Consider the following 6,012-nt stretch of genomic DNA (forward strand, 5'->3'; position numbering starts at 1 on the left):
ACATTGCAACCCCATCCTTTTTAATACAGTGGTCACATTTTTTGTAACAGTAAAGTTAAATTTATCATTCTATCTTTTTCAATTGTTGTTCTTTTTATTACTGTTTGAGGCCAGTAATTTTATGATCCATTGTAAGCTGATCATTAATAAGCATTTACAATTAAACAGACCTGGCTGTACTCTGCTTATTATTTCCAAGCTTCATAAAGGTCCACACATTTTCATATGATTTCTCTTATGTGCCATAATGATGAAGTAAGACAGAAGACTTTGCAATCTTTGTAATTATATGCAAGAATCTTTTTTTGTTTTATAGATCACAATATAACCTTTCATTTGATTTTCATATTACATAGGAATTACTTAGAGCAAGATAACTTTTATTTAAAACCTGCAGAACATTTTATGGAGTCCTAGACATCCAACTTTTTTGCTTATGCTGACATGTTTCAGGTCTTACAAAAGAACATTGAGGTTGCAGGGGCTTGTTTTGTTGTGTTGTTTATGCACTGCTTGGAGAAAAATGAAATAGCCTATGTTACAAATAAAAACGACAGGAAAAATTTGGAAAACATGCAACTGCACAAAGCCTGCCACAAGTGTAACGTGAAATTGTTCCCATTTTAACTGTTGACATTTTTTTCCTTTTCTTTGAGCGAGTAATTGAAGTGAAATATTAATAAAATTTAATTAACTGCACAATGAACTGTCTTTACCATCTACTTTTGAATAATTTCTTTTTCATATAATATGTTTTTTCTTTGTTTCGAAGGAGAGAGAGCAATTAATCTTCCCTTTAACATAAAAAGAAAAGGTATATAGAAGCTTTGTATATCTTTGGTATAGGGTTGGAAGGATTACAGACTTTTATTTTTTTATTTATGTATTTATTTATTTTGATGAAAGGGAGCAACCCTCTTCTAAATCAACACTTGCAAGAGGCTTCTGATTGGGCTGTTGGAAGCCAATTCATGGCTATAGTCCTGGAGAGTATACAAAACTAACATTGTTATGTAGTCCCACTGACAGAGGCTCACCCATGCAAAGCAAGATGGATGGGATGTCGGCTTTCTCTATCATGGGATCTCCATGTAGTGACCCAGATGAGGACAGAGAAAACTTGTCACACAAGCGTGACAGGGCCAGATAGGGCTTTAAATGGAGCTCCAAATCTCATATAGATTTGAAGTTGCGGCTAGAGCACAAAATTTGTCATAAAAGACTTGTCAGTACAGAGTTCATTAAGGTAAAGGATGATAGTACTTTTTCTAGACACAATTGAGCTCTTCCCTGGCAGTCTGAGCTTCAGTCACAAGAGAGTTGTGTTTTGTTTTGTTTCCCTTCTTAATGACCTTTTAAAATGATTTCATTAAGTTCTTCCTTGTTCTGTATCTTAACTCAAAAGTTTATTACAGCATTTTCTCTCCAATTTTACTTCTTTTTTCTCCTTTGTTAAATTTGTAGGTGTGTTTGTGATGTCAATTTACAGTCACTTGGGACTTGACTGAGTCTTGAGGTGAGGTGTTAAAGATCCCAGGGCAAAATTGTAACAGTTAAGGTGAAAGACAAGGCCTTTAATCACTTGTGCTGTGACTGCCAAGCTAGAAATTCCATGGACAACACTGAATTTTCTTTTACTCAGAGTGCAGCGATCAATAAAGTTATTCAGAAACAAGGCGGTCTGGGGCTTAACTGAAACCCCAGTGTTACAAAGTTGTAAGTCCCAATCGCAAATAGGTTTCTAAGAAGTTAAGTCTGCTGTTTAAAATATATTATTTAATAGCAATTTATTACTGTTAATTTCAGCATAATTCAGATTTACTGTGTCTTCATCGGAGACCATTAAGATTTTTATATTTGTTAGCATTTTTCTTTCTTTTTTAAATTCAAAGAACATACCATGAGGTCATCAGGAGCACAGCTCCTATTACAGATGGGGAAAAAAAACTAAATTTAGTTTTTCTTGTTTTAGAATGCTAGAAAATGGTGACTGACTTACTTTGTACTCCCAATTCCCAATTTAATGTATTTAGCTTAAAATATAACCAAATATTAAATGGCAAATCCTGAGCACATTTATTCTTCCTTCGGCCCCTTTAGGATGTCAGCCCTCAGCTGATGGCCTTCTCCAGGAATTGCCCCTTCCCGGTGTAGCCAGCATCCAATGAGTGGTCTCCGCAGGGAAGACCAGGGCCCTAGCTCAGGCCATCTTTAAAATGTCACTTTAACTCTAGAGTTCACCATGGGCTGGCTGAAGTTTTTGTTGAGGTTACATAGCAGCACAACTTCTCACTGTGCCGCATTCACTCTGATCCTTTCTCTTCCCTTCCCTTCAGGTTTTGGTCTCAAGAGCGCTCCACAACAATCTTCCTGCGCCCACATTTTGTCTCAGTGTCTGCTTCCCAGTAAACCTGACCTGTGACATATTTAGAGCTTATGGAGGTGGGGGTTGGGGCTCACCAATATTTAACTCTTCTACTTTTCCTCTCAATGTTTCTGATGTACATTATTTTTTTTCTTTTAGACCATTGTTTTCAAATAGCTTTTGACAGAAACAGTGTGCTGTTCTTATTGAAGGTAATGATAAAATAATAAAATCAATTTGCAAATAGGCAAATGATAATGCTTTCCTTATGTCCTTTTGAGTATTAATTAATAATGACCTTTTAAAGTAATCATATTGAGTGCACATGGAAAAACATCAAGTAGCTTCACTCAGTTGACAGAACCACCATCAGGCTTTACTCCAAAACAGCAGTTTTCAACCACCGTGCCACAGAAGGCACACTGGCATGCCACAAGAATTTTTAAAGTGCAATACTTGACTAGTCAAGAGCACTGAACCCTTTTCCCTTAGATTATCAAATAAAATAATGACAACAGCCAACACAGCAATAGGTTTCTAGTGTGAATGAATCAAAATTATATTTATTTTATATATCAGATCAGCAAACACATACATATTTTAATGTACCACAAAATTTCAGTGATTAATTTATGTGTGCCATGAGATGAAAAAGGTTGAAATTGCTGCTCTAAAACCACAAACTTGGGGCTCCCTTCATGTGTCTGATACCCACAGTGAAATGATCCCTTCTATCAGATGACCATTGCTAAATGTTTATTGACTCAGTCTCGATCATATTGTTTTAGTTTAGTGTGAAGTATCAACTTTCAGTTGCTGTGCAACAAACTATCACACATTTAGAAGCTTAAAACAACATGCATGTTTTACTCAGTTTCCATGAGTCCAGAACACAGCCTGTCCAGGTCCTCAGCTCCGGCTCTCAGCCAGGCTGTGTTCAGGTGCCAGGCTGGCTGGGTTAACACCTGGAGGCTCAGCTTGAGAAGGATCTCTCTCTAAACTCCTTCTTGCTGGCAGAATTCATTTCTCTTCAGAAGTAGAATTTGTTGCAAGGTGCTCATACGAAGTCAGAGATAGACAGAGGTGGAGATGGAAAGGGAGATAGAAATGCTTGGCTTCCACACTCTGACCTTTCGATCCTCTGTAAGAGAGCTTGCCTGATTAGGGCAGGCCACCCAGGATAATCTCCCCTTTGATTAATTTAAAGTAAGTTGATCAGAGAATTAAATTATATCATCAAAATCCCTTTGCCTTTGCTGTTTTCTGTTGGCTAGAAGCAAGTATTTGATTTTTAAATTATACATAGCTACTATTTAATAGAAGGAATGCATATTTCAGTTAAGGAAGAGTCCAAGATCTGGATTTTATTACCCTGACTATGGAGCCCAACTAATTATTAGTCCAGATTTTCATTGCCCCACTCTTTGACTTCCTGTTTCAATTCTTTGTTGTTATTGTTGTTGTTCTCTCTCTCTCTCCCTCCCCCTCTCTCTCTCTTCTTATTGTTTAGGTACACTTGTCTCCATTTTCCTCCCACCATTCCCTCTCCATCACAGCCATCCCCACCTCCACCCTCAATACTACCCACCTTTGGCTTTGTCCCTGTGTCCTTTATACATATTTCTTGATGACCCTTCCTCGGTTTCCTCCAACTATCCCCTCTTACCTCCCCTCTTGTTACTGTCAGTTTGTTCTTAATTTCAATGTCTCTGTTTATCTTTTACTTGCATGTTTATTTTTGTTAATTAGGTTCCACTTATATGTGAGATCATATGGTATCTGTCTTTCACCACCTGGCTTATTTCACTTAGCATAATAGATCAGACTGAATTGTTAATCATAAATATAAGCTACCACTTAAGCTAAATTTCATAAAAATACTCTTTAAATTTGGTGAATGCCCATATAGCTGTTTGGTATAATGCAGAGCAAATATAACATAATTTAATTTCTACAAACTTTTTTGAATGTGGCAAAAATATGGATGCTCCAATATATAGTATTGTGCCAATTAGTAGCCATATGGGGGAAAAGTAAAGGTACATCCCTATATCAAACACACTGAAGGATAAATTCTGGAAATATTAATTAAATTTTAAATAATCAGAACAAACTCCATTAAACCTACTTTAATTATGGAAAATATCTAATATTATAGTTTTGATAAATTATGCCTCATAATCAATATGTATTAAGATTGCATGGTGTGTGCTTTTCTGTGCTAAAAAGGCAGATGAGAGATAAATTAAATTTAAGAAAAATAAAATAGAATAGGATTTTTTGACTCTTTTTTAAAAGATTTTATTTATTTATTTTTAGAGAGGGAAGGGAAGGAGAAAGAGAGAGAGAGAGAAAAACATCAATGTGCAGTTGCTGGGGGCCGTGGCCTGCAACCTAGGCATGTGACCTGACTGGGAATTGAACCTGCGATGCTTTGGTTCGCAGCCCACACTCAATCCACTCAGCTACGCCAGCCAGGGCTAGAATATGATTCTTCATAAAGTTCTGTAAGCTATTGAAGGAAACAAACATTAATTAAAAATCTCACAAATGTATATTTGAGGTAAATAAAATTTTGAAACCTTTAACATAGGATGCACAAATGCAGGGTTTTTTGTTTTTTTTTCCATTTTTCTACAATTGAACTACCTATCAAATCTCTACTATCTCTAATGCAGAAAAATGAACTACTCATATCTGGGTAAATCCAATTATTTAGTTATCTTTGTTTTATTGAATTAATTTCAAGGTTTTGAGTTCTACATTTTCCTTTACTTGGAGTAGATTCTTAGATAGGAACGTGGGCAAGCTTTATTCTTATCTGTTGGAGTCAACCATTCCCTATAATCCTTTACTTGCCCCATCATGCCTGGCACTCCCTGAGCTCTAGCCAGCCATGTGTCAGCTAGAGACCCAGCTTGACATTTTCTTGACATTCATCACCACTTTCTGCTGATGTCCTGTCCTTGAAGGTCCATCAACTGACTTACGAACTTTACAGACAACTGGGATAAATTAAAAGACATTAGCAAAAAAGGAAGTACATATTATGTACTTCTAAAAGAGGTGGACACTTTTAGATAAATTAGCCTTAGGCCTTTTTGTCTCTTCAACAATAACAATTGTTTATGAATCGGTTCTAGTTCTAACTTTCAGACATTGACAAATACATTTTGGTAATGCTCTCTTGTGGAAGGTTAATACAGGTCTTTTTCAAAGAACAATATTAAAATTATCAGTGATCTTTCTGAAAGTGTGATTCAAAGACACATGTTTATGAGGTTTCTGAATATATACCTTTAATCCAGAAAAAGCAGTACTTGAGCACCCCTTTTTTACATTAATGATGCAAAGTCAACCCCCAAAGACCCCCATAATTATGACACTAACAAGTCAGCAGCATTAGAATGCATTAGGTGGCTAGTAAAACAAATTACTTTGAGTACTATTGAATAACATCAACCAGCATACAAAATCATCAGTGATTGTTTGTGCTTTTCTTAAGACTAGTGAAATGTTTTGGCATTCACAACTAATATATCCCTAAAAACATGTTAAATTGTCTGTCTTTCAGTCAAAAGTATTTTACTGTCAAAAAAAAAACCTTTTTTTTGTCCTTTTCAGTATCCCACTGGACAGTTTTTCAG

This window comes from Phyllostomus hastatus, unplaced genomic scaffold (genome assembly GCF_019186645.2).
Source record: "Phyllostomus hastatus isolate PE091 unplaced genomic scaffold, TTU_PhHast_1.1 phas_contig_29, whole genome shotgun sequence".
Taxonomy (NCBI): domain Eukaryota; kingdom Metazoa; phylum Chordata; class Mammalia; order Chiroptera; family Phyllostomidae; genus Phyllostomus; species Phyllostomus hastatus.